The sequence below is a fragment of the Gymnodraco acuticeps genome, unplaced genomic scaffold (genome assembly GCF_902827175.1).
Source record: "Gymnodraco acuticeps unplaced genomic scaffold, fGymAcu1.1, whole genome shotgun sequence".
NCBI lineage: Eukaryota > Metazoa > Chordata > Actinopteri > Perciformes > Bathydraconidae > Gymnodraco > Gymnodraco acuticeps.
The window spans coordinates 426921-446268 of NW_022991720.1; the positions used below are offsets into that span (position 1 = coordinate 426921).

The following is a 19348-nucleotide window of genomic DNA, read 5'->3' on the forward strand; positions in this document are numbered from 1 at the left end:
AAATTGATTTTATGTGGGCGTTAAAGGATAAATCCTGATCAATTATAACACCAAGATTCCTTACAGTCTCACTGGAGGCCAAATTAATGCCATCCATAGTTAGTATATCCTTAGATAATTTGTTTCGTAGATTCTTCGGGCCAAGTACAATAACTTCAGTTTTGGTCGTGTTTAACATCAAAAAGTTTAAGGTCATCCACGTTTTTAAGTCCTTAAGGCAGTCTTGAATTTTATTTAGATGATTAATTTAATCAGGCTTGATTGATAAATATAGTTGAGTATCATCCGCATAACAATGAAAATGTACAGAATGATTCCTTATAATATTGCCTAACGGAAGCATATATAATGTGAACAAAATAGGTCCGAGCACTGAGCCCTGTGGCACTCCATGGCTAACTTTGGTTTGCGTGGAAGATTCATCATTGACACGTACAAACAGAGCGTTCAGATAGATAGGACCTAAACCAGCCTAAAGCAGTTCCCTGTATGCCAACTAAGTGCTCTAGTCTTTGCAATAAGATATCATGGTCGATAGTATCAAATGCAGCACTGAGATCGAGCAAAACAAGAATAGAGACACGTCCCTTGTCAGAGGCTATTAGAATGTCATTTGTGACTTTAACCAGAGCTGTCTCTGTGCTATGATGTGTTCTAAAGCCAGACTGAAAATCTTCAAATAAATCATTGTTTTTTAAGTAATCACACAGCTGTTTTGCGACCGCTTTCTCAAGAATTTTTGAGAGGAACGGAAGATTGGAAATAGGTCTATAATTGGCTAAAACCTCTGGATCGAGGTTGTGCTTTTTAAGAAGCGGTTTTATCACTGCTACTTTGAATGATTGTGGAACATTTCCGTGCACCACTGAACTCCGAGAGCTCTTTCAACAGGTAGGGTACTTTTATCCAGATCCAGATCCTTGATTTCCTTTGATCTACTTTCCTCTGGTATTGTTTGTAGTAGAGCTCTGCTGTTGCTTACCCATTTGTTTAACTTGAAACCACCCTTACTGCACAGGGTTTTAAGTTCGTGAGCGATTATCACTGCCTTCCTCTCGTCTTCCATTGATTTTAGGCAATCGTCCACATAAAAATTTCTTAGCATCGAAGAGACAGCCTCTGGGCTAAAGTCATCCACATTGTCTCTTGCACACTGTTGTAGGGCAAAGTTGGCACAACTAGGCGAGGATGTTGCTCCAAAGATGTGTACAACCATTTGGTTCACTACTGAGATCTCCATCGGGCCACCACAAGAATGTGAGAAGATCTGAGTCTTCCTCTGGCACCTTGACCTGATGGAACTTGGCTTCAATATCTGCCATGAATGCAATGTTCTTCTGCCGGAATCTTGTAAGGACACCAATAAGACTATTGGTTAAATCTGGGCCTTGGAGAAGACGTGCATTCAGAGATGTGCCCTGGTAAGTTGCACCGCAATCAAAAACCACCCTCAGTTTACGCTTTTTTGGATGGTACACGCCGTGGTGTGGAATATACCAGCTCCTTTTGCTTTGATTTGCCTTGTCTTTTTGTTCAGGTGTCATTCTGATGGCAAAACCTTTATCAACAACATCCGCCATGAACTCTTTGTACTCCTTGTAGAATTTGTTGTTTTGTTGGAATTTTCTTTTTAGGTTCAAAGCTCTTTGTTCAGCAACACGTCTATTATTGGGAAAATCAAGTCCTTTTTCCTTTAATGGCAGTCCAATACTGTAGTGTCCGTCTACTAACTTGACAGAATTAGAGACACTTTCCATGAACTTGTGATCCTCTCTTGACATTTCCAGACGCTCCTTGTGTTGATGTTCTGGAAAGTCCAGCTTCACTTGCTGCTTCAACAATTCCTCGATTTCCACAACAGAAATTCTGTTTGCTGTAACGACTGGCTTAATCCAACGAGTCGTATCTGACCTTCCTAGAGGTCCATTTATTGTCCAACCTAAAATGGTCTTAACAGCGTACGGGCCATTCCCTTGGCTGTTTATGACTTTGCATGGCTCTAGAGCTTTTGGCACGTTGCACCCAATTAGCAAGCCAACCTCTGCATCAATTTGTGGTATATTGACCTCTTTCAGGTATTCCCATTGTCCCACATCCTCCTGAGAGGGAATATTTGCCTTTCGTACTGGTATTTTGTTTTGTGAATAAACAGGTGGAAGTGCTACATACTGGTTACTTTCTAGACCACATATTTCAAGGTCACATGCAACAGATGTTTTAACTGACTCCTCTTTATTCATTGTTCGTAAGAGTATCTTTGTGTTGCGTCCAGTCACTTGAAGCTGCTGTAGAATGGACTCTGTGCAAAAGGTAGCCGTATTACCTGGGTCCAGAAAGGCGTATGTTGTTATGATGGTATTACCCTGTTTTGTTTTCACCTTCACAGGAACGATAGCCAGGGTGCCTTCAGGCTCACCGGCCCCAATATCCTCCTCCCGTGAATCATCTTTATCCATATCCACTAAAGCATTTGCAACAGTCTTTACCTTTCCTTTGCCCGACTCGATATTACTGAAATGCAACAGAGTGGGGTGTGTGAGATTGCACTCTTTGCAGGTATGTCTTTGTTTGCATCCTTTACTCATGTGGCCCTTTTCTAAACATCCAAAGCAAAGTCCTTTGCTTCTGAGGAATTCCAACTTCTCTTTGTGGGTGTTTTTGAGAATCTGATTGCAAGCAGAAAGATGGTGTTCTCCTTTACAGTAGATGCATCGGTTTGATTGGGATGTGTCACTGTGTCGGTTACAGTTTTCTTTCTGAGGTAATGGGGATACACTAGTGGCAAAACCACTTTTATATAACTCTGGAGATCTCGGTTTGAACCTTGCGCTGGGAGTAGCAGGAACGAATGTGTAGCTTGTCTTTGCTGATGTATTTGGAATTTCCTTTAAGTTTCTGAACACTGGATGAGAAAGGATTCTAGCATGATGGTCGACAAACTTCACTAGATCTTCAAACTTAACTCTTCTGTTGTTTCCATCTTGTATGTTACAAGCTTTAGCTCTCCAGTTTTCTCTAAGCTTATATGGGAGTTTAGAAAGAACAGCTCGCATGTTGATTGGGTGATCCATTTCCTCCATGTATTCCACACTATCCATTGTATTGAGACATCCATTCAGAAACACAGCAAAGGTTTTTAAAGCTTGTGGATCCTCAGGTTTAATAGATGGCCAATTGAGAGCCTTGTCGATGTAGGCTGTCGCGATAAGATATTCATCTCCATAATGATGCTTCAACAACCTTTTTGCTTCTGTGTATCCTTTGTCAGATTGCATATATTGGCAACTGCGCACAAGCTCTCTTGGTTGGCCAATAGTGCATTGCTCCAAGAAGTAAAGCCTGTCCTTACTGATTTCTGTTTTCTCTTCAATACCATGCTCAAATGCTCTTATGAAGGACCGATAGTCCAAAGGGTTTCCGTTGAAGGTAGGAATGCTGAGCGGGGGTAATGAAGAAAGTTTCTGCTGCTTTACCATTGTTTCTGTTATTATGGTCTGTTTTTCCATGATGCTTATTAAGTTATTCATATTGCCCTCTCCCTTGCTAGAAGACGTGCTGGATGAAGTTGAACTTTCAGGACGTTGTGGTATGAATTGTGTTTCACTATTAATGGCATTTGCAGTTTTATTGATGTTTGGTGTATGCTTGTTAGCATTCAAATGAGCATTTTCTTGCTCTAATGCTGTACTCACAAACAGTGAGTGATCCAAATATTCATTCATTCTGTCTCCTGCTTGGTACGTGCCTGCATGACAATCCTCCATTCCTTTGATTACATTTAATTTTGCAGTGTTTGCTGCAATATCGGTTTCAAGTTCCAGCTGTTCCTTTCTTGCCTTCAAACCGGCTTCCTCCCTTTCCAGTGCTTGCTTCTGAGTCAGCCTAGCAGCTCGTGCTAACAATTCTGCATTTCTATTTCCAACTTTATTTTAGCAGATGTGATAGAAGACCGAGAGGATCTCCTTGAACTTTGTGAATGAACACTCTTTACGTTTGAAATACTGTCCCGAGGTGCAACACTCGTATGTCCCTTTATTTTTGTCTGGACAACATTGGACACAGGAGCATCAGCGATCCAGTTTAAGACCTCCTGATTAAACTCTTCCAAGGCAGCTGCTTTGGGGTTATACCATTCATCCTGATCCATTTCTTTCTCCTCCTCAGTGGACATTAAAGCTTGAACAGAATCATTTAACTGTTCCATTTCTTTGTGTAGTTGTGTAAAATCACTTTCCCTTTTCGACTTAACCAGTTCCACATTGCAGACATTTTCCATTAATTGTCTGATTTCATTTATTTTCCTTGTCAATGCACCCAATTTTGCACTCCTTGATGATTTCAGTCGTTTGAGCCTTTCCATATACACACAGTCAATGTCACTTTCCAAGCTTTCCAAGTCTGCCATTTTTGTTCAAGACAACACGTTTATTCCTTTTGAATTTTACTTCATTGTTTGTGGACTTTCATTGTCTTGCCTTGAGTTGAGACGTTTCCAACAGTCTTTGAACGCTCCACAGCAGTGACGCGTTACAGATGTAGTTGGGGGAGGAGTGATTGTTGCCTTCAGTCATTCACGTTTCACAACACCGTCGTTCTAGGAAGTAGAATCCGTAGTAAAACGAAGGCGAGTATTTGACACGCTGTTATGAGTTCTTGTTTTCAAAACATACGTTTCCACGGACCAGCGCTCATCAAGCTGGGTTTTTTGACGATTAAAAGAGCCTTCTTTCCACCTTTCTTAAGCTCCTTTTGTTCTTTGGTTTTAGCGCCTGGCCGACGCGCTCACACATCACTCAGTCACCTTTCTTTTGGTATATTTATTTCCAAGTTATCCTTCTCTGCAGTGCAATGCAGCGGTCAAAAAAACCGTGTGGCTTCACAACCAAACTAGAACACAGAGTATCATCAGCAGGACTCTTTTAACCAGCTGAGGCAATCGCAGCACCAATCAGCCGCTCCGCCCAGCCGTGGCTGCGGATCATGATCACTTGACACCAATCAATTATACTCCATTACATACATTAAATGATTAAATAATACAAATAATAAATCAACGTTTTGGCTCCTACACTGATAATAAAGACATATTCATAATATTTAATAAAGAAGTGCTAATTAATGGAAAAACTTCCTTCCTTAGTTGGAATTGGGTCTAACATACACGTTGATGGTTTAGAAGAGAGAATCATTGAATTTAATTGTTCAAGGTTTATGGCTGAAAAGCATTCTAGTTTACTATCTAGTGTAATATTACAACTTACGTTTCCGGGAGCTGTTGATAACACTATACTGGTCAAAGGCAAGAGGTCATTAATGTTGTTTCTAAGAGTAACAATTTTATCGTTAAAAAAGCACATAAAATCATTACTACTGAGTGCTATGGGAATAGAAGGCTCAATCGAGCTGTGGCTCTCTGTCAGCCTGGCTACAGTGCTGAAAAGAAATCTTGCATTATTCTTATTCTCATCTATTAATGAAGAGTAGTAGGCTGCTCTCGCTTTACGCAGTGCTTTCTTATATTCATTGAGAGTAATATGCCAAATTAAACGAGATTCTTCAAGTTTAGTGGAACGCCATATCCTTTCAAGTTGTCTCGACTTTTGCTTTATTTTGCGGGTTTCGGCATTATGCCATGGAGCTAATCTATGTTGTTTTCTTTTCTTCTTTTTCAAAGGAGCAACAGAGTCTAATTTTATTCGCAGCGCATCTGTAGCACTATCAACAACATGATCAATTTGGGGTGGTGTACATTTTGTATAAGTTTCCTCCCTTACATGCAGACATGCTATCGAGTTAAGTATTGGTGGAATCTCTTCCTTAAATTTGGCTATAGCACTAACAGATAGGTTTCTGCTGCAGGAGCTTTTGGCTAATGCTTTGTAGTCTCGTAACAGTACTTCAAAAGTTACTAAGAAATGGTCGGATAAAGCAGGATTATGCGGTTCGACTAATAGTTGCTCAATTTCAATACCATAAGTCAGAACAAGGTCGAGAGTGTGATTATAGCAGTGGGTTGGTTTATTTATACTCTGACAAAAACCAACAGAATCTAATATAGAGTTAAATGCAACAGTAAGGCTATTTTATCATCGTCAACATGAATATTAAAGTGACCTACGATAATTACTTTATCTGTTTTAAGAACCAAAGTTGATAAAAACTCAGAGAATTCAGATAGGAATTCTGAATAAGGACCTGGTGCACGGTACACTGTAACAAATAAGATTGGCTGCAAAGTTTTCCAGGTCGGATGCGTAAGACTAAAAACGAGACTTTCAAAGGAGGTATCATTTAATTTTGGTTTAGTATTGATAAGCAAACTTGAGTCAAAGATTGCTGCAACTCCACCTCCTCGGCCCGTGCCTCGGGCAATATGAGTATTGATATGGCTGGGTGGAGTGGCCTCATTTATGCTGACATATTCTTCATGTTTCAACCAAGTTTCAGTGAGACAGCATATATCAATATTATAATCTGATATTAAATCATTTACCAATATTGCTTTAGATGCTAGAGATCTTATGTTTAAGAGACCACATTTAATATTCCTGTTTTGTTGCACTGTAGTAGTTGTTACATTTACTTTTATTAGGTTATTATGTATGACACCTCTATTAGGTTTTACCTTAACTTGTCCTTGGGCAGACACACACACCGCTAATATTGGGTATGTTATTGGGTTCGGGATTCCTATGGATGACTGCCTAGGAGAGAGCGCAGAGAAGCGTGTAAGACTGCGACTCCGCCTCCTGGTCTCAACTCCAGTTTGTCATGGATTAAGTCCACAAAGCCCTGAAATGTTTGCCGAAATGAGATTTGCACCTTCCAAAGTAGGATGAATGCCGTCTCTCTTAATCAGACCAGGTTTTCCCCAGAAGGCTGTCCAATTATTTACGAAGCCCACATTGTTTGCTGGGCACCACCAAGACAACCAGCGCTGAAATGATGACATGCGGCTATACATGTCGTCATTGATCAGATTGGGGAGGGGACCAGAGAAGATTACGGTGTCCGACATTGTGTTAGCATAACTACACACCGACTCCACATTAAGTTTGGTACATTCTGATCGGCGTATACGAACATCATTACCACCGACGTGAATAACAATCCTACTGTATTTACGTTTATTTTTAGCCAGCAGTTTAAGATGCGCCTCAACGTCGCCCGCTCTGGCCCCGGAATGCATGTGACTGTGGAGGCTTCGGTCTCTAATTTCACGTGTCTCATAATAGAGCTACCAATAACCAGAGTTGGCTTCTCAGCGGGTGTCTCGCTGAGTGGGGAATATCTGTTAGATACGTGAACGGGTTGGTGGGGACCTGCGGGTTTCGCGTTATGCCCCTTCTGAACAGTCACCCAGTCTCCCTGCTGCTCGGGAGTTGCCGAGGGACGGCTAATAGGAGCTACCTTTTGCCGGTCCGCACCGGCTAACATGGGCTTTACTGTAGCTGAGTTAGTTTCTAAGATGCGGAGCTGGGCTTCTATGGCTATGATTCCCGCCTCCAACCTAACAACTATACTACATTTAACACATGTACCGGTACCAGTAAAGGAGGCAGGGAAGTAACCAAACATGAGACAGTTAGAGCAGGAAATAGCACCCGAGGGTGGGGAAAGAGCCATGGCTAGCTATCAAGCTAAAGTAGCTATCGTTAGCAAACCCGAAAAGAGTGTAGGCAACTGTGGAGTTACAGTCGCTAAGAGAAGGAGAGTTGTGAGTGCTTAAGCTATAGTAACGTGTGATTACAACGTCAGGCAGTTGCCGTGATCAAGAGTTTTAAAACGATCGATTAAATTAAGATAATAAGCTATCAGCAACAGAACAGGCACACGGGATACCCGGCGATGACAACAACCGGAAGTTACAACATGCTTACCGCAATAGTGGTCCGTGGTATAAAAAGCTACGAACAAAGAACGGCAACAAAAATACGGTTTAATGGATGAAAGCACGGATAAATCACCCTCCAAGGATAAACTAACTGTTTGTATGTGTTTTAAAAGTCTCTTAAACACATTACATTCGGTATGAAATCAGCATCAACGTCTGTTAGCAACGTGTAGCTTCTGAGGACCGGAAGCTAGAAACGGACCGCCGCAATGCATCATGGGATTGTAGTTTTTCTTTTAAACATAATTTCACTGCCCACTGTGGGGAAAAAACTAACAGTGTTAAAATATTGAATAATTAGATTATTATTAATATATAAACATGGGACTGGTATGACATATTTTAAACATTGGGAAAAATGTTTTTGTTTGTAATAAAAGGCATAAAACACAGCAAGTAAAAGATAGGATAAAACACCAATGAAAGACAGCAACAAACTCACCTCCTCCGACGATCCAAAAGCCTGTCGGAAAAGGTGAGTCTTTATCTGCCCCTTAAAAACCTCCACTGAGACAGAGGCTCTCAGTTTCTGGGGGAGTTCATTCCATAGGGGCCACCGCCTCAAGGGCACGGTCCCCCTTCGTTTTTAGCCTGTTTCGGGGACCCTTAAGGCCTTGCTTGGAGGAACTCAGGGCCCGGGTTGTCCTGTGAGAGTGAATAAGGTCGTTAATGTAGGCGGGGGCTTGGCCATGGCCTATGTGTAAACCAATACCTTACATTGGGTTCTGAGATGGACAGGGAGCCAGTGCAGGGCAGAAAGGATCGGTGTGACGTGGCATGTTTTTTTTGGACAGAGTGAGTAATCTGGCTGCTGCATTTTGGACCTGTTGTAGCCGGTTTATTGATGTTTTTGTTGAGGCAGGAGAACAGAACATTAGAGTAATCAAGCCGGGATGAAATAAAGGCATGGATAGCCATCTCCAGTTCTGCATTGGATAGAAAGCCCCTGAGCTTGGCAATGTTGGCGAAGTCGATAGGGACTCGGCTTGGCAACTGGAAGGTCACCAGTTCGAGTCCCGGCAAGACCAAGTGCTACCGAGGTGTCCATGAGCAAGGCACCGTTTCCTATACTGCTCCTCGGGGGCCGGACATGATGGCAGCACACTGCTCCTAACACTAGGATGGGTCAAATGCAGAGGAACACATTTGTTACATAGTACCTGTACTGTGAAATGACAAAAAGAGCAATTTATTATTTTATTTAGAAATACAATGGAATAAAATATGTGCAGTATTAAAAAAAACAGACATTGTGTGCATTAATGTAATGCATAGAGTCTTCCATGTGGCTGGGGTAAAGTGGCAGTGGGGGGCCGGGCCTTGTTGATGAGGCCGGTAGCAGAGGAGAAGAAACTGTTCAGGGCCATATTTCAAGATTGCAATGGGCCAGGAAGCTGATCCTTGAACTGTGACATGTAACCTCTGGATTGAGTGTCGATGTTGGAGATGATTGGACAACCTGTGATTTTTAGACCTTTGCAAACTCATCACTGACTGAAAAACAGGTCAAAAATAACAACAGGTCAAAAATAAAGTTGCTCCGATTTGCATGAGAGTTGGTATACTGAGAACAGTGGCCTCACAGATTACTAATTCAAAGTGACGTTCATGTAGCCCTTGGCATCCTTGTACATTTCAAATACCACAGGTCATGTAGTGATTGTCACATGTATGTTGCCCAGGGCATCGTGGAGATGTGACCTTGTACATTTCAAACACACCGTGTATTTTAAATGTACAAGGTCACAAGTCCTGCATGCTCACGCCAAGGAGGCTGCAATTATGTGCCCGACACCCCATCCCACTTTTGAATAAGTTTTGTAAATATGAAAGATATTGCTTGAGGGCCAATATGTTAACCTACTCAATTTATTTAGCAATGCATAAGTGTCCCAGGATGGACAATCTGTACAGTTCAAATTCACCGCCCATTCAAAATAAAGCAATTTGGAAGCTCTCGATGCCATATAAGCAGAGTCATTGCACGACACTTTTTGGATCATGCATCTTTTGGCCGCGGTTTTGGCCCCAGGGCAGCTATTTTAATGGTAGGTTTATATAAACAGTGAGAGTAAGAATATCTAAAGGAAAATCCAGAAATTGACATTATATAAAAGATAAACATTGATTTGCATTTAACTGAGGGAAATACGTATTTGATCCCCTTGCAGAACATGTGTTAGTTCTTGGTGGAGAAACCCTTGTTGGACACACAGAGGTCAGATGCTTCTTGTAGTTGGTCTCTGGGTTTGTGAACATCTCAGGAAGGATTGTGGTCCACTTCTCTCTGAAGATCCTCTCCAAATCCCTCAGGTTTTGAGGCTGATGCTTGGCATCTGGAAGCTTCAGCTCCCTCCACAGATTTTCTATTGGATTAAGGTCTGGAGACTGGCTAGGCCCCTCCATCACCTCAATTTGCTTCAATGTGCTTCAGTAGAAGCTGCTGGGACTCCCACCAGTCCCCAACTCTGGGGGACTTCTGGCCGGGGGCTTCAGGTGGCAGTATACACCGTGAAGTGGTTTGCGACCTGCCAGTAAACCGAAAGCAGAAGAAGACGAAGTGACGTCAGCGGCTCATTTGCGTAATCTTCCCTCAGGGAACTTATTCCGGTGTGAATGTGATCTGTACTAAGTGCCATGGGGTAATAGTGGGGTAGGAGTGCCGGCACTAAGTACGGCAACGTACTTGGTGTGAACGCGGCTCTTGGCCGTATGTTAAGATGTAGTGTCGTGCTGAAAGACCCACCCATGACCCATTTTCAGTGTCCTGGCTGAGGGAAGGAGGCTATGGGCCAAGATTTTACGGGACATTGGCCCCGTCCATCCTCTCCTCGATGCAGGAAGTCCTCCTGTCCCCTTAGCAAAGAAACACTCTAGAGCATAATGTTTCCACCTCCATGCTTGACGGATGGTGTTCTGGGGTTATAGTCAGCATCTCTCTTCCTCCTAACACAACGTGTCGAGTTGATGCCAAAGATCCACATTTTTGTCTCATCTGACCTCATCCTCTTCTCCCAAGCCTTTTCTGAATCATTCAGATGTTCATTGTCAAACTTCAGAGGGGCCATTATCCCTTCTGTGTGTTACCAATAGTTTTCTTGGTGGCTGTGGTCCCATGCTGCCTTGAGATCATTAACAAGTTCCTCATGTGTAGTTCTTGGCTGATCCCTCACCTTTCTCAGGATCATCAATACCCCACGGGCCATATCTTGTATGGAGCCCCAGACCGAGGCGGATTAATGCTCATTTTGTGTTACTTCCATTTAAAAACACACACATTATTCTTCTGAATAATGGCACCAACAGTGGTCTCCTTCTCACCAAGCTGCTTTCTGATGGTCTTGTAGCCGATCCCAGCCTTGAGCAGGTCTACGATCTCACCCTGAGGTCCTTAGACAGCTCTTTGGTGTCGTCCATGGTGGAGAGGTTGGAATCTGTTTGATTGATTCTGTGGACAGGTGTCTTTTAAACAGGTAACAAGTTGATATTAGAGAGTACTTTTAAAGGAAGATTACTTATTTAACCGGTCGGTGGGAGCCAGAATCCTTGTTTGTTGCAAGGGGATCAAATACTTATTTCCTACAGTTAAATGCAAATGTGTATCTTTTATATAATGTCAATTTCTGGATTTTATTTTTGATACTCTTATTCTCACTGTTTATATAAACCTACCATTTAAATGATAGACTGTTCATTTATTTGTAAGTGGGTAAACATACAAAATCTGCAGGCGATCATATACTTACTTCCTCCACTGTATTTAAAGGGCCTAAATTACTCTCTTTATTTGTAGGCTTCAGTAAATATCTAAGGGCAAAGAGTAGATATTTACTAAAACCATTGGTAACACTTTATATTAAGGTACACAAATTAACCATCAACTAGTTGTTAATTAGCATGCATATTAGCAGTATATTGGGTCTTTATTAGTCATTATAAAACACTTATTAATGCCCTATTCTGCATGACCATATTCTACAAGTAAAAGGCCATTAGTTGAGAGTTTTTCCTCAATATCCCTCTAATTAGTAATTATTTATTGCAAGTAAGGAAGTTGTTGTACATGAGTTTTTGTCTTAATATGCTCTGCTCAATATGGGCCTAATCAGACAGTAGTACCACAAGAATAGTAATTCTCCCATAATAACACTTAACAAAATGATCTATTCTTATGTAACAAGACGTGAAACTATAAATGTTAATTGTGCCTAAATAACTCAAAATTTGGTATTTATATCTAAGAATATGTTTTGGGGTATTGACAGTTCAGCTACTAATAGCAAGGTTGACTTCAGAATGTCCATGTCTGCCTTACGTAAACGTGTGCTAAATACCCAGTACACTTTTTCACGCACAGTGAATGGTCAATAGTTGGACACTCTGGGTACTGTGACTCTTCCCATACAGTTGGGGGGCAAACATTGGGAGCAGGCTGTACATGTAGTGCGAGGGGCAACACAAGCTATTCTGCTGGGGTTTGATTTCATGTTGCAGGCTCGAGCTGTTATGGATGTTGGTCGGGGTCTGCTTCACCTGGGGGATGTTGATATTCCTCTCATGCATGCCACAGATTTCATACCAGAATGTTGTAACATCTCTATGTCTGTTGATGCTATTATTCCCCCTTTCAGTGAAATGATTGTTCCAGTTAATGTGGATATTCCCCGTACTGCTGGTCTGCCAATTGACTCTTTCTTAGGCTACCTGGAGCCTGAGGTGCGTGATAACGTGGGACTTGTGATTGTACGTACAGTTGCACCTGTGAAGAATGGATGCACTATGGCCAGGCTGCTCAACCTGACAGAGAAGGAGTTAAAGCTGCACTCCGGCTCCCATTTAGGTGTGTTCCACCATGTTAAGGACTGTGAGCTACTCACCCCCTCTGAGGTTTTCCCCTCTCAGCAGGGGGCTACCCCTCTGCCGGAAGTGGCTGGTTTCCCGTTGTCTGCTGAACAGAGACTGCAGCTGCAGGCCTTGATGGGGAAACACCAAGGGGTGTTCGACTCTGGGAAGGGCAGAACAGGAAACACCGTTCTGATCACACACCGCATACAGACAGGTGATCATTCCCCGGTCAAGTGTCGGGCCTACTGTACTTCGCCAGAAAAACGGAAGGAGATAGGCAGACAGGTTCAGCGCCTGTTGGAGGATGACATAATTGAAGAGAGTTGTAGCCCGTGGTCCGCCCCAGTGGTCCTCGTCAGGAAAAAGAACAACACATGGCGATTCTGCGTGGATTACAAGGGACTCAACTCTGTGACAATAAAGGATTCTCATCCACTGCCACGGGTGGATGACACATTGGACGCATTGGCGGGGGCCTCCTGGTTCAGCACCTGGGATTTTTCTGACGGTTACTGGCAGGTGGAAGTGGCTGAGGAGGACCGCGAAAAGACAGCATTCACCACTGGCCAGGGTCTATACCAGTTCAAATCCATGCCTATGGGTCTGACCAATGCACCCGCTACCTTCCAGAGGGTTATGGAGCTGGTGTTAAGGGGGCTGCCATGGCACATCTACATGGTGTATCTTGACGATATACTGATTTACAGTAGTTCGTTTGAGGCCCACATGTCTGCTTTGGAGGAGGTCTTCATTCGGATTGGGGCAGCTGGGCTTAGATTGATCGCCAGGAAGTGCCATCTCACCCGTGATCACGTGGTATTCCTTGGTCACGTCATCTCCGCCGGGGGGCTTCGTCCTGACCCCCGTAACACAGATAAGGTGAAGACTTGGCCAGTTCCACGGTCCGCTACAGAGGTGCGTGCTTTTCTGGGTCTCTGCTCTAATTATAGGAGGTTTGTGAGGAGTTTTGCCCAGCGTGCTTCCCCCCTCAACCATCTGACGGGAAAGGATGTCCCTTTTCAGTGGACGGCGGATTGCCAGGAGGCATTTGAGTTTTTGCGGGATGGTCTTTGTGCCGAACCTTTCATGTGTCACCCGGACTTCACCAAGAGTTTCGTGCTGTGTACAGTTGCTTCGCAGATTGCTGTGGGGGCTGTGCTATCACAAGAAGTGTATGGCCTGGAGAGAGTGGTGGCCTACGCTACTTGCTCCCTCACAGCAGCTGAACGGCGTTGGTCTACCTACGACAGGGAGCTGTGGGTGATAGTGTGGGCAGTGCGTAATTTCAGGCATTACTTGGGTCCTCTCCCCTTCACAATTATTACAGATCACCAACCTTTGTTGGGTCTGCGACGACTTCAGGTTGACAATGACAGGACGGGGCGTCGTAGCCGTTGGGCTCTGGAGCTGGACCCATACGACTTGGTGATTGTGCATGTGAAGGTAAACTTCTGTTGTTGCAATGTTGAGGTAGAATGAAGGAGTCTGGAACCGTTGTTAGCCAAAAAGCACTGAGAGTTTTATTGGAGAAAGTACAGACAATACGGCCGGGAGATCATCTTAGTTTCACACATGTCCAGTGCTCCACCAGCGATCTCTGAACCAAAAGACACAAAACATCTAACCAACACGAGGAGAGGCCGGCCCATAGAAAGCCCGCGTTTACCTAATCAATAACCGATGCGAGACAATGGTCTACTTGTCTCAAAGAGATCCAGACAAGCCTCAACATCCCCCACGGATATAGGAGAAGCGTTTGACCTGTGACCTCAACCCACAGAGGAGTCTTTGAGTGACTACAAGCAGATGTTTGCAGTATCACAGACTCTAAGGAATAATAAGAGACTCTATAAACAGATCAGATTACAATATTCTCTTACAGTGCACAAGAGTGGGGCCAAACACACAAATGCAGATGCCCTTTCACACAGGCCTGACACCCCTGAAGCTTTGGAGAATTCAGGCAGTCTCGATGCCACATCCGCTCCCGCTCCCTTGAGTACAATTCTCCCTGGCACTGGGGACAGTGGTCCTAGTGATGTGTGTGCTGTGGGGACTTCTGCCACGGCCCAAGCCCAGGGACCGATTCCAGGCCCTCCTTCTCCTGACTCAGGGTCTTCAGTGGACCAGACCCTAATCTTCACTCTGTCACATGATGGCTCCGGTATTAGGGAGCTGATGGCATGGTAGAGAGGTTTAATAGGACACTTATCGATCAGTTGGCGAAATCTCTTCTATCATGTGAGGGGGAGTGGGACTCTTTTCTGTCACAGGTCGCGTTTGCGTACAATACCAGTTTTTGGTACTTTGGCTCTAAAACGATTCCAGCACAGGCTTCATGCCGTATTTTCTCATGCATGGCAGGGAGGCCAGGACTCCTGTGGATGTTTTACTGGGTTCAAAGCGGGATGATCTGGAGCAGGGTCCCCGGGAAGACTTTGCTGGTTCCCTTCTCAGACGCTTGGACGTGGTGTTTGATCAGACAAGGGATAACAATTTTGCAGCAAACAGAAGTCGTACTATGACGCCAAGAGTGAGGCACGTCCCATATGAAGTCGGGGATTTGGTGTGGTGAAATTATCCCACTGAGAACCGCCGTAAGCTGGATCCCCACTGGAAGGGGCCTTATCTGGTGCAGAGGCGAATGGATAGGGGTGATGAAATGGGGGTCATGTACCAACTAAGTAGCCCGTTTGGGGATGAAGCCTCTCTCCAAACTGTCCATTATGACAGGCTATGGCGATACAACCTGCCTGTAGCCTTTCCCTTGGAGGGACCATTAAGGTCTCTCTTAAACCTTGCTCAGCCTCTTCCGTTGCAAGATGCAGTCTCCCCACAGAGCTCTGGACGCTTGAGGTTTTCCAATGGGGAAAGTGAGAGTGATATTGGGCCGGGTTCTGGGCTGGGAGGTTAGTGTGGCCTCCTGTCCGTTTTATGGACTTTGTGGCTGAGTGACTGGTGTTTACATGTTTGTGTGCTTATTTTCTCCTGTGTATTCTATGCTGCATAGTTTCAAGTGTGCAGGACAGGTGAATAGGTTATGTCATACCAAGTTGATGTTTTATTTAGCTGTGGATGTGTATTATTATTTATTTTTTAAGTTTTGTTGTGTTCTCACCATGTGTGTGGAAATGGGGACTTACTTTCAGTAAGGGGGGACGCATGTAAGCATTGGGTTGAGAGCATACATTGAGAGGTCATGTGTTGTGAGCATGCTCAGTCTGTCCTGGTGTGGTGAAGGAGAGCGTGGTGTGACTCGAATAAACGGAGATGCTATCTGGGACGCTCCAAAAAGTACTAAGTTCCTGAGTTTTTGTTACACAGAAGTATCATTGAAGCCTTAACACCTCGGACGTTACACTACTACACATTTTCCCAATGCAACCTGAAGAGTAAAAGGGTCAAGTCCGTCACAAAGCAATGACCGTAGGCTAAGTGTAAGTGTAAGCCTTACACTTACACTGTAAGGGTTAGTAACATGTATTGTGTTTATGTGATGACATTTGGAGATGTTTAAACTCAATGAGAAAATGCGTTAGCATTCGCGCTAGCATTAACGCTAGCGTTAGCATACATCCTAGCGTTAGCCATACATACTACTAGCCATACACTATACATGCTTATTGCACAGCTAGCATTAGCTATATTTACCTTGTTTACACTTAGTGGTCCTATGTGTTAATCTGTATAAGTCAATAAAAGAGCATGGCTGCTCATTCCCTGGCTCTCAAAATAGTTTGGATGGCTGTTTAATCCATGTTCACACTGAGACAGTACAACACATAGAGAGAACAGTACACCTATTTTGTAAGTACTGTAGCCTACATACAAGCAGGTCACACAGTATGATCACAAATACATAAAATCTGTTCAAAATCTGTTTTTATTAAAAAAGTACGGGCTGCATATGTGTTCTCAGCCTTGGAGAAACTTGACATGTTTTGGCATGTGTCTGAACCTCTCTTTAGTGGTTCATTAATAAAACGGATATTTCAACTTGAGCCTACTTTGTTCTGAAGTAAAGTATTAAGTCGGTTTCAGACCACTCCTTGCTCCAACAGTTCATGTACTGTTGAGGTTATTTCCGTAGGTGTGTTCAGGTCAAGAGTCAAACTACTAGCTTATTGGTTATGAACAAGACTTCACTTTAAAATAGGGAACATGTTCTTAGATATAAATACCTAATTTTGAGTTATTTAGACACAATGAACACTTATAGTTTCACGTCTTGTTACATAAGAATAGATCATATTTGTTAAGTGTTATTATGGGAGGATTACTATTCTTGTGGTACTACTGCCTTATTAGGCCCATATTGAGCAGAGCATATTAAGACCAAAACTTATGAACAACAAGTTCCTTACTTGCAATAAATCAGCACTAATTAGAGGGTTATTGAGGAAAAACTCAACTAATGCCCTATTACTTGTAGAATATGGTCATGTAGAATAAGGCATTAATAAGTGTTTTATAATGACTAAAGAGCCAATATACTGATAATATGCATGCTAATTAACAACTAGTTGATGGTTAATTTGTGTACCTTAATATAAAGTGTTACCAAACCATTTAGTGCTTCACATCAGGGTTTCCGTTAGCCGGTAATTACCGGTTTTTAGCTGGTAAAATTTATTAAAAACCGGTAAATTCAAAACCTGCCGGTCAAAATGTCTGGTAATAATTAGGGAGGCTCCGATAGATCGGCCGCCGGTCATTATCGGCCGATATTCACTCTTAATAGTTTGATCGGTGCTCTCTATAAAGCCCGATCAGGAGAGCTGGATCTGATCGATATGGACATAAACGCGAGTGAAGTATAACCGGACACGCGAGAGAGAGATCAGATCAGCTGCTGAGTCAGACCGAGACACGCAGCTCTGCATAATCACCTGAAGCCCCGCCCTCTGTTTAGCGAGCTGCAGGAGCTGCATGAGAAACTGACGGGCTGTCAGGAGAGAGAGGGAGGGAGAGGGGAAAAGAGAGGATCCGTTTCTCCCGTGTGATTATTCAAAGTTAATGTAAACTTTTGAATAATGTACGTTATCTACTACAAGTAGTTTGTTTGAATGTAATAATTATGTTGTTTGTTGTTTGTTGTATCATTTATTGAAAATGAATCTGAATTTTTCGATCTGTTACGATTATAAACTGAAGCAATATAAAAATGAGCCCCGTGAACTGAGTTTTAAACTGAAGCATATCTGCTCATAGTCCGGTAATTACCTGCTAACGGAAACTCTGCTACACAACTCTTATTATTATTATTGAAATATGACCGGTAATTTTCAAATGTGTCCGGTAAAATAAATTCTGCCCGGACATTTGACCGGCAAGAAAAAATCCTAGCGGAAACCCTGCTTCACATAATAAAATATACAATGGCTGTAACCTGATATTATGCTGTAGCAGCTGTAGGTGTGTGTAGTAAAGTGTGTAGATGTAATGTAAAAAGCAGTGCCACGGTAAGTCACTATTTCATATCCTTTTTTTGTGTCTAATGGGTGTTTTTCACACGTTTAATAATTCAAAACGCTGCTTCTAACATTGTGTTATATTGTGAGACAAATCCCTGTTTTGTTATTAAGTCTTAATGGTGGCCTACAGGTCTAAGCTCTGGTTTTACATGTGGGCACGGGGTACATCACCCAGGTGTAATTTACATTCAGCTATGTTCAAAGTCACTTTTAATTTGACATTATTTATAAATTAAGGGTTTAATAATTGGACAGTTCAGTAACGTAAAGAGCAGTACCACAATACTATATTTCAAAATGTTTTCAATTTAAAATTTGATCTATTTTGTGTCTAATGTGCATTTTCAAAGCATTTAATAGTTTAAAACGTCACTTTTCACTGTGTTTTTCATGACAAGATAAAAACAAGATCTGTTTTTTGGTCATACAGAGTTCTTCACAATGGTCTAGTGGTCTACGAATTGTTTTTACATGCAGGGGCCTGGGGTTCACCACCCAGAACATCTGTCTCTGTGTTAAGGCTTTAATATTTGACAGTTCAATCAAAAGCAGTGCCACACAACGTCACTATTTCATCGTGATCACAAGGTTAAAACTGCTTTTTTTGGTGCGTTTATTGTCAGACAACACCTGTGTTTTCATATATCTAAAACTCTTCATCGTGGACTAGAGGTCTAAGACTTGGTTCTGTTTACGGAGCCCACGGTTCATTCCCCTGTCATGCATTTTATAGTTTGAAACACCACTTTTTCCAGAGTTCATTAGATATGGAGATAGGATCTGTTTCCTGATACATCTGTTCACATCTTTTGCCTTCAGCTATGTTCGTTCATTTTCTGTTTTCAAAATGTGTCATGAATATCTTTGACTAATCCCTGATCCCGCCCTCTTTAAGGCTCTTCTTATCAATAGCCAAAACCTTCCTCTGCCATCGAGGGTCTTTTACCAGACGAAGGATCTTGTTTGGAAATGACTTCCGAGAGGTCCCTCCCTCCTCTCACTCAAATATATTTTGGTCATTAAGGTAAAAACTCTAAAACCCTTTGCAGTTCCTTTTCTGTTCACTAGTTTACAAACAGAATATGAGAGGAAGGTACACAGACTGTTTGGATGTAAGTAGGCCAATGCATTTTAA

At 42.7% G+C, this 19348-nt stretch overlaps 1 protein-coding gene across 1 annotated transcript in view; it reads right to left on the reverse strand.

Moving 5' to 3' along the window:
- Positions 1 to 19348, reverse strand: part of LOC117534740 (zinc finger protein 239-like) — a 311675-nt gene that overhangs the window by 178849 nt on the left and 113478 nt on the right. The window lies entirely within an intron of this gene.